General features: G+C 41.6%; 1 long non-coding RNA gene across 1 annotated transcript; it reads left to right on the top strand.

Moving 5' to 3' along the window:
• The first annotated feature begins 48 nt into the window (after positions 1 to 48).
• LOC103382325 (uncharacterized) lies at positions 49 to 4,761 on the top strand. The gene is made up of 6 exons (XR_521914.2): positions 49 to 141; positions 503 to 743; positions 1,572 to 1,670; positions 2,265 to 4,018; positions 4,109 to 4,211; positions 4,675 to 4,761. It is a non-coding gene; the product is annotated as an uncharacterized LOC103382325 (long non-coding RNA).
• Positions 4,762 to 9,813: the final 5,052 nt, after the last annotated feature.

A 9,813-nucleotide genomic window follows, 5' to 3' on the forward strand; every position in this document is an offset into this window, starting at 1 on the left:
GGCCACGCCGCCCCCCCTGCCGTCTCCTGCGGCTTGTCCTGCTGCTGCTGCTCCTGCTGCTCCTGCTGCTGCTGCTGCTGCACTGTGTACTGAAGAAGGCTTCACTTCAACTGTACAACTGCAGACAGTAACAGGTCAAAGGTCAGTGCTGTAAATTTGACATCAAACTGTGTATGTTATAAAAAAATCTCCAAGAATCATTACAGTATATCTTGTGATGAATCAAGGTTTTTGATCAGATATGAGTGCACTTATTACTGGCTTCATGAATTCACTGTTTCATGGGATAAAGTGGACCGTAAGCAATGTACAACAAGAGATTAAAAATACAGTCACTGCTTTAACAGGAGAGTACACACTCCAACATCAATTACAACATAGACACTTGACTTCAGGAGTTCATACTGTAGTTTAATGTTTAATATCTCTTAGAAGAGAAGAGAAGCAGTCTTAGAAGAGCTTTTTTTTAGGTTTGAGTCAAGTTTTTTTTCTATGTCCTCAGACCAGCCTACGACGTGCAGCAGCGGCTGCTCCGTTCTCTGTGGTATGAAGACCATCAACATCATTCCAGTGGATAAGATGTGAAACACGGAGTTCCTCTTATGACTGCTGCATCACCACTGCAGGTACTAATTGACAGCTCATCTTACTAGGTCAAAGAAGTGAAGTATTAGACCAGACCACGGCAAACGACTGTGGGACACATACGGCCTGCTGGCCTATCCAGTCCGGCTATAGTTCAGGTGAGACTGATGTCCTCACATCCTTTTGTTTCATGCGTTACAATTTTTGAACTGTAATTTATGTTGATGCCACTAGACGGCGGCAGAAATCAAATGTGCTTAATTATCATTGAAAGTTTAGATTTTTCTTTTTATTCTTGTTCAGTTTATTGAAATGATTTCACCCAGTACTCTATATTTTAACTGATACTGACCATCAAAAAGGGCCCCTGTCTTAGAACCTGTCCAGGAATAGTTCAACTGGTTTGGTGAAAAAGTAGAGCAGAGTATACGGCACAACCTGTGGCCATACCCTGTAATATAAGACACAGTTATTATGTCTTGTTGTAAGTAAATTGTGTTAAAAATAAAATTTTGAAAAAGTAAAATGTATTCCTCCTTATATTGTGTATATGTGATGGGTCACAGCAGTTGCTTTTTAGTTAAAAATAAAAAATAAAAATAAAAATCCTTTCTATGATTTTTAAGTGTTTGTCGCCCTCTGACGGTCAACCTTTGTTACTACAGTCCAAGTTGTGCAACAAAAAGTTACACAAATTGTATTTTTTCTTGCTGAAGTACATGAGATTATGAGAAGTATTTATACAGTCCTTGTTTTTTTACTCTCACAGAGGTCTTCCCAAGCTGTGTGCTGGAATTATCCCAAGGGGGGATAATTAATGCTGAAGGGATGTTGATTTTTACTGTACGACTGTGACAGTTCCACCAGAGAGTACTTCTACTCCAACCACCAGGGTGCTGACATGAAACCCACTGAAGTACAGACAAAAGACAACATGATCCAGAGCAGAAAGAAGGTTGATCATGTTACTTTTATTGTACACACAGATACTGTATCGTGGATTCGGATCACTTGAGGATCCTATTCAGAACTGGTTGTCTCTGATTCCTAAGCCTCCCAATGTTCTGAGCTACAGAGCCAGGCTGGTGAGTCCATCAACACTCATGGCCTAATGTGTGTTCTTGTATTTGTGCTACAATCTAAATATTGTTAAATCCATATTCATTTCATTATATGATCTTGGAGAACGAAAAAGTGCTAAAGCTAAAACTCATCAGACTTTGAGGAGTTCTAAACACTGGGTAATGGCTGCAGCTCAGAGTGGCATCCATCCATTATTTTATTTTATTTTATCTCTACTCAGAATCAGCCTCTGATGCGGGCGGAGCTTATCTCAGCACAGGACTTTTTGTAACTTCAGAAAAAAAACAAAGTAGTTTAAATTCACTCAAGTGCAATGATATAGCTCCTTCAAGTGGTAAACGTTTGTCATTACAACTTTACCCAGAGGCGATTCTTTTCCCGTGTGGATACAAACGATTATTAGTTGATGTATTTCTCTGATTTTGGGATATAAATGTTTGTATTCTGGAGTATTTCCCTGAGTGCTCTACCCCCAGAAATGTCTACTTAATTCCTTACGTCTGTGGACAGCAGCCCTTAGTGGAACCCTTTGCCCACCCCTGTTCTAGTGTCTGTTGATAGAACTGTCTCTCGTTTGTACTGCCTTTCTCCACCAGGGGGCCTGGAGTGTGTGCTTTAGAGAGAGAGAAACAGACAGTGTTGGAGAATGACCTTGTTGTGAGTGTCCTGGAGGAGCTGGACGATGTTCGACTGATGATGGAGAGGCTCCTACCTCATTTCTTCACTGGAGTCCAGATAAGTTGGACACATTTAAAGTTTAACATTAGAGTAAAATTTCCATTCTTTTTTTTATTGAACAATCATAAAAATTATACATATAAAACAGAGCTAAACAATACATAATAGTAATGAATAATAATAGTTAATAATACTAATTAGAATATATATCGAAAGAGTGATGAGGATGTGACTCCTGTGGGGTTCGACTGTGAGTCTCTGGTTCTGGTGCTAAAAATAAGATACATTTGCATCACATAATTTTTCTGCAAACATATGATCATTTAAAAAATAAAAACTCAGCGAAGTAGGTGTTGGAATTAGGTCACTAAGGTCATATGTGAGAATAAAAGAAAAAAAAAACAAATTTCAGCAACATAAGTTTCATCCTAAATATGTAAGAACAACAACCTTTTGGATCCCTGCCGTGGATCACACAGAGTACCTGGCACTGCTAGTGTTATTTGGAGTACATCTGAAGCTGTAGTCTTCAAATGTACTTGTTTTTCTCCCTTGTCAAACACAATCACCTGCGACATATCAGGACACACAGATTCTCTGAAACTCCTGGCGAATGAATCAAAGCAGCTCTGTCCAGAAAAGGCATTTCTCTGTGATGTGTTTGGACAGACCATTACACAGGCTAACAGACGCTGATAGCAGCTGATGCTAAGTTTACACACAGTGTTCAGCAGCGTGTCTGACAGCAGCAGGTCAACATTAGAGCAGGTTGGGTTTTTTTAGCTCCATCTCTCCATCTGATCAAACTCCACCAGGTTTCTGGCCCAGTGTAATAAATTCCTCCTGACAGCCTCCACTGACGGTCTGTAAACAGGGTCTGTGAGCCCCGTCTCACCGCGTTATCTTCACCACCACCAGCTGATAACAGACCAAAGTCTTCAAAGTCAGGACACGAGATCCACAACTATTTAATCAGGAGCTTTTCTCTGGGCCTCTGGTGATACGCTCTGAAGACACACATTCGAGTGTTTGTGTGTGGTTTTGGGGGGGGGGGCTCATGTTTGTTTAGGCTGCCTGTCTGTTTCACTGGCCCTGGCTCAGAACCATAGGGGTATAATTCTGTGGTGAGACCACCAACCTTCTAGGTTTCTCCGTCTCAGACCCTGGGGTCTTGACATATCGTCCAGATTTAAGAATGTTGACGAAGGTCATTTTTCATCACCTACTTTGGAGACCACTGCTGTTACACCCACCTGTGGGGTCTAAGGATGACCCCCTTTGTTTCTTTGGTCAGAATGACCTCAAGGACAACACAAGGGTGAAGCTCTTTGTGGCTCAGATGGTTTTTTTTTTTGACAGTATAAATTAAGAGGAAAAGTCTTCTTTTTCCATAGAGCTTCGTTAAAGTTGTCTTCTTCCTGCCATCAGTAGCGTCACTCCCTGGTGGCCAACTACTGCTCCTGTCCTACTTTCATGCTTCCCTTTTTAAACCATGGACTTTCTTCATGTTACATGCAGCCCATCTCTGCTCCATTGATTTCCACAGCTGTGATAATCAAACCTCCGTCCTCCATCAGTCAAGTGGAGATTCTAAAAATGATCTTTTTTTCCTAATCCCACAGAAACAGAAGATGTTGGAGCATCACTCAATTTTATTTATTCCTTGGATCCTGTAAGTACCTATCACACACATCACTCTGTGTGCTGTGTCTCTATATTTACTGCAGTGTCCCAGTTCAGATATTTGTTATCCTGCTCCCAGGAATTCCACGACAGGGAGAAGAGGAAAAGGGAAAAGGTCCAGGATGATTACAGACTACAGTCTTCACTGCATGAATGGCATCAGGAGTGAAGACGGTGGAATGGTACTGCATGGCTTTGGAACAACAACATATACATGGAGCGTATAAATGGCTCTGTTGCTGCATGGAGCATGAAGGCCAAGACTCTGGACTGAATGTTTGGATTAGATTAGGAAAATAAAAAGGCATCACAGTTATTCCCCAAGTGCCAAAACACAAAAATACAGATTTTATTTCCAGAAAAGTTGGAACATTTGGTCAACTTCAGTCAGCAACGGTTCTGAGAGGGAACGAAAGAAAAACCAACACAAATAACTTTCTGGAAAGTTCCTCAGTTATCAGGTTTACTGGTAACAGGTCTGAGCATCAACACCAGCTGTACATGTCAAACTACAGTCGACCGTAAACCAGTCCACACAGACCACAGCGGGTCCATTCTACATCCAGTCTGTTCAGATTTCTAACTAGCGACGTCAGTTGGTTTCAGTCGATGAAGATGATCATTGTTTTTTCTTTCATTGGACAGAACCAACCAGTCAAGTCGAAGGACTCAACTGGACATGAAGACAAAACAAAGCTGATGACCAACAACATCAATGGCATCAAGATAAACATCAAGGTCAACACTGACACTGACAAACACCAAACCACACATCTGGCAGCTTCTCTAGCCTTTCATAAAATTCTGTAAAAAAAACATTTTTGTTGCTGTGAGTGTTAACAGCAGCTGTTCAAACCCAGAGGTGGTCTTTCCAATAGAGGTGGTCTATTAACATGTGATACATCTGCAGTGTGATAACCAATCAACCAAGCATGATTACTCACATCTGTGCACTGCAGATGAATGATGGATCCATCAACCAACCACCGTAACTGTTGTGTTTCATAGTTTGGACTGGACACAAGTGCTGAGAAAACATTGGACAACAGAAAGTGCACATCAATCAGAGCAAAACAAACAAAAATCTGAGGGAGAGCTCCAGAGCAGTTTTGACTGACTCGATGCTAGCCATTTGGTTCCTTTGGTGACATTATGCATCCATTGTAATTTTTATGATTTTTTTTTTCTGACTGCTTACAGAGTTGCCCCCTGACCCCAGCAGACGCTGCCCTGAATGACAGCCATGTTTTTATGGCTTATGTGAAAGGCTGGCTGTGAAACAACAACAACAACATTCAGAGCTGCCCCACTGGTAGAGATCAAGCTGCCCTGAGCAGACTACGTGGGCCACATACGACAAGGTGCTGTAACGACTGATGTCAATCCTTCGGTTTCATGCAAAATCAAGAAATTGGCTGTAATTCCTGTTGAAGCCACTAGGTGGCGGCAAACATCAAATGTGCCAAAGTATCTTTGAAAGTTTAGGTTTATTCTTGTACATTTAATTTGCATTATCATTAAGTATTGAACCTCATTTTAACCAGTGAGTCAAACAGTTTGCCCTCTGCTGGCCTAGATAAACACTCTGTAGAAGGAACCGCTCCAGTTCCAGTCTGCCCCCTGTAGCTACTGAAAGACAAGAAACAAGTTTGAAATCATTTTAGAAACATGGGCTGAGTGTAACATTTTCTGCCTGGGGCTCTTTCTTCTCTGGATCTGTGAGCTGATAGGCTGATTTCCTTCTATCTTGTTTTGTCTGGATCTCAACACACCTGAGTTCTTATCTCCTGCTCTTTTGTCGTCTTACGAGGCTGGACTTGGGCCATAAAAAAAACCCCTTCTGCTGTAGGGTTTTGAACCGTCAGCCTCCTGTCAGCACAAGTCACCTTGGGTTTCCCCAGAATCTTCTCAGAAGAATACATTTATAATGAGTGGATTCAAGTAAAAACAAAGGTCTGACTGCAGAAGCCAGACTCAGCTTTTGTTTGTTTGTTTCTTCTTTTCTTCTCACTTTTTATGCTGAAGTCTTAAAACGCTGCTCTTTCCATTTAATCGCCAGCAACACGGAAATGTGAGGTTTTTACGAGAGAACGTGGAAAACTGTTGGAACATAGTGCTCTGCAGTAAAAGTTTAAATGTGATAAGACAGGCACGCAACAGGCCACCTCAGAAACAAATCTAAATAATTAACTCTGCTTCAGATAGTCCCACGATTTGGGTTTTCCCTGTAGAATAAAATTTAAAAAAACATTTCGTATTTGCTGTTGAAACACACACACACAAAGAGACAAAAGTCATGTTATTATCAGTCCCATGAGGAATGTTAGTTTAACTGTGGTGTGTACAGATCAGCCGTAGATGGAAAAGGAACAAAAACTGCTGCCAGTCCTAAGAGAAAAACCTAAACAAGTTTTAAAATGACTAAAAAGATAACACAAAATTAGCTAGGTGTTTGCTAAAAGTGCATAAACAAAACAGCGGCAAACAATGTTAGCCAATTGATAACTTAAGGCTGCTAATTATTGTGATTATTTTAAAAATAATAATGACGTTTAATGTTAGCCAAAAATGTAGCATCAATTAAGCCAGAAATATTGATTTAAGTTAAATCCATAAATCCATTTGAGGTTCTTACTAATCTGAGTATATAGTAGATGAAGATTATTCTTTAATCTGACTGGGAGACGTTACTCCACTCTCCTACTTCAAGGTGATGCTGCTCATGTGCAGACACGTCAGAACCTGAAGGTGTTTCTCTTCCACTTCCTCGACTAAAACACAGTTTTTGTGAGCAGGCGTTGTGTGTGCGTGCTGTGTGTGTGTGGCCACACCCGTTTGATAATGTCCACTGCTGCCACGGCCTATACTTACAGCTGCTCACCGCAGAGCTCTGCCCTGCACTTATGGCTGAGAGTACGGCGCTGCCACTGGCTGCTTTCACACAACACACACTGAGTCACACGGGGCCGACGTGCCAGCTGTGTACAGGCTCTTCCCTCCTGACGTCGGACTGTGCTCTTGTTGTTGTTTTTGTGTGTAGGATTTTACAATAGGAATGCACCCTGACTGCTGTGACATATTTGAGGCAGCAGGGCTGGAATTCCCACGGAGTTTGGAGGAAGCTGTCAGTGTGGCACCGTGACGGTCCGACCCTTGTAGTGATTGGACAGAATGGCCATCTTTTTGGAGGAGTTCCTGTCAAAATGACTAGTTCTCAAAATACTGTTTTTTCTCGTGGTAAAAGTGACAGTGGACAGATTTTTAGAATAGTAGAATTCTACCCATGTTGAAAGTGTTCCACAACATGTAAAATAAATCCTAATAACCTAAGCTAACCTCATCACCTGCCGTGGTGCCGTTCAACCCTGAGTGCAGGTGCAGGAGCATGACATCACCGGTCCCACTGAGCTCTCAGCTGTGTCGTACGAACCTGGCAGCGGCTGTTTTTATTTTCCCTTTCCCCGACACGCCCTGATGTAATCACGCCACACTTAAATAACGTGTTTGAAACGCTTGCTTTCATGTGACACCTATGATGTCAAGACAAATTCCCCGTGTGGGTCAACAAAGGTGTCGGTTACATAAAACAAAATACGCTGACGTGACGCTATCCTCAAACCTGAGCTGGAATTATCCGGTTCAGTTTAGCTGCGTCTTCTGCTGCAGCCGTGGATCACATAACTGTGGGCCAGTGTGGGTACAGTGTCGGAGTAATCCTGAGTGACAGGGTAATGACGGTGTAATGTATAGGCGTATTTGCTGTTGAAACCACACACACACAGCCACACACACACACACCAGTGTCAGGTGTGTGTGGCTGTGTGAAGTCACAGGAAGCTCAGCTGTGTTCTCTCTAACCCTCAGTTCACGTCCTGGGGCAGCGGCACCTTCAAACACACCGTCTTTTTCCCATGATTCTCACTGCTGCTCCTGACGCTGCTCCATGTTCTGAGTTTGACATGGAGAAAGATATTCATGGAGGGTTCATCAACGTCATTTATTAAATGCTACGACTTATTATCTTTGGACAGATTTAAACTTGTCCTCACTTTTAACCATTATTTAATGTGATTTCTTTTCTTTTCTTTGTCTAAATTAATGTTCTATTGTTTGCTAATGGTTAGCACTGGTTGTGCAGAAATTGTTGGCTGGCTGTTAGATATTGTGGACCAACACTGTCATGTTTCCAAACAAACTAATTTAGCTTCCATTTTTGAAATATTCAGCAGTTTGTTTGCTATTATTTGGATTTTTTCTTACTATAATATAGGTTTTTTCTTACACTTATCCGTTGGTGTAACTTAAAAAAAAAATTTGGCCTAGGTGGCAAAAACTATTTTGTAAGTGTTAAAACTGTTCATTTTCCCCTCAGGCCTCTGCTGATCTCTGGGCCTGGGTTTAAAATATTGAATATATCCACAGGTTAAAGAAAACCAAACTCACAGTTTGACCTGAAGAGTTCAAATGTTCTTTGTGCCTGAATTCTGATTTTTTTTTTTTACAGTGTGTGTCACAGAAGAATGGTTCTCAGTTTTTGTGTTCCTCACAATGGCTTCTCTTCTCACAGGTTGTGGTGAATGGAGCAGACGTTGTCTCATTGTCCTCGGCAGGACGATGGAGTTTCTCATCTGCCTCAGGAGACGAAGCAGCTTTGTCCCCACACTTGTACTGGATCAGAGGAGACACAATGATACAGGGAGCTGCTCTTCAAACGACCCACGCTTACTCACCTGGTTGGAATGTCTCTCTCTGTAACACACACACACACACACACACACACACACACACACACTTGTCACCAAGTTCCCACAGACAGTAAAAAGAATTCCACAGATTTTTTTCCCTTGAAAATTTCAGATGTGTCAAATTGCACAGACCTTGTCCACGTTAGTTATGTTAACGTATTTGTGTGTGTGCGACTGATTTATAGTAGGTCAAAATATATCACTATGTCATAATAATAACAATAACAGTTGTATTATTTATTTCTGGTCAAATATAACAGAAAGCTAGTGCTAACGTTCAGCTGTTTTTGGCCCAGTGTTAGTCGTCTGTTTGAGGTTTTCTTTTACTCTGGTCATTCATTAGTTTTCATGTAGCTAAGTGCTGCTATGGTTTATACTTAGATATATAAGAGAAGCTAAAATAAATGTGTGCTAATTGCATTTCAGTTATTTCATTTATAAATGTTTGTAATTTTTTATATTCTGTCAGTTTGTGTTTCCAGATACCTTTAGTCGTCCACTTTAAATATCCACTCTATACACATTTAATAACGGTACAAACTTTGACATCAATGGTGAACAAACCAGAACCTGCCGCATTTATTAGGAGGCAGAGAGTGTAAATGAGGCGGGATTGACAGGAGAGCTGTAAGAACACATTTAATTTGTACATTTCCATCTTAGAGAAGAAGAGCGATGGATCCGTGCTCGGCGCCCGTTAAACAAAACAAAGCCAGGCCCGTGTTATTGATCACTTTGGATACGCAGTGACACGTCTCCAATTGTTTTCCAACATCGCAGCCGATCAATACGGAGGAGCGCAGGGAGAGAGCAGGGGGCTAAATGATGCCTTCTCTCTTTAGAGACTGGGGGAAATTGACAGACTGCCAGGTCTGAGGGGGCCGCGCTCGATAGGTATTGTCATCAGCTTCAGATTTATCATCCGTATGGATGTGCTGCCGTGTAGCACCTCACTTATTTTCCAACATGGAAGATGAAGGTGTCAATACTGTGTGAGTGATACTGTTACACCGAGCAGTGTCAGAAAACTGTTGTAGCA

Source organism: Cynoglossus semilaevis, chromosome 8 (assembly GCF_000523025.1).
Source record: "Cynoglossus semilaevis isolate Cse_v1.0 chromosome 8, Cse_v1.0, whole genome shotgun sequence".
Taxonomy (NCBI): Eukaryota; Metazoa; Chordata; class Actinopteri; order Pleuronectiformes; family Cynoglossidae; genus Cynoglossus; species Cynoglossus semilaevis.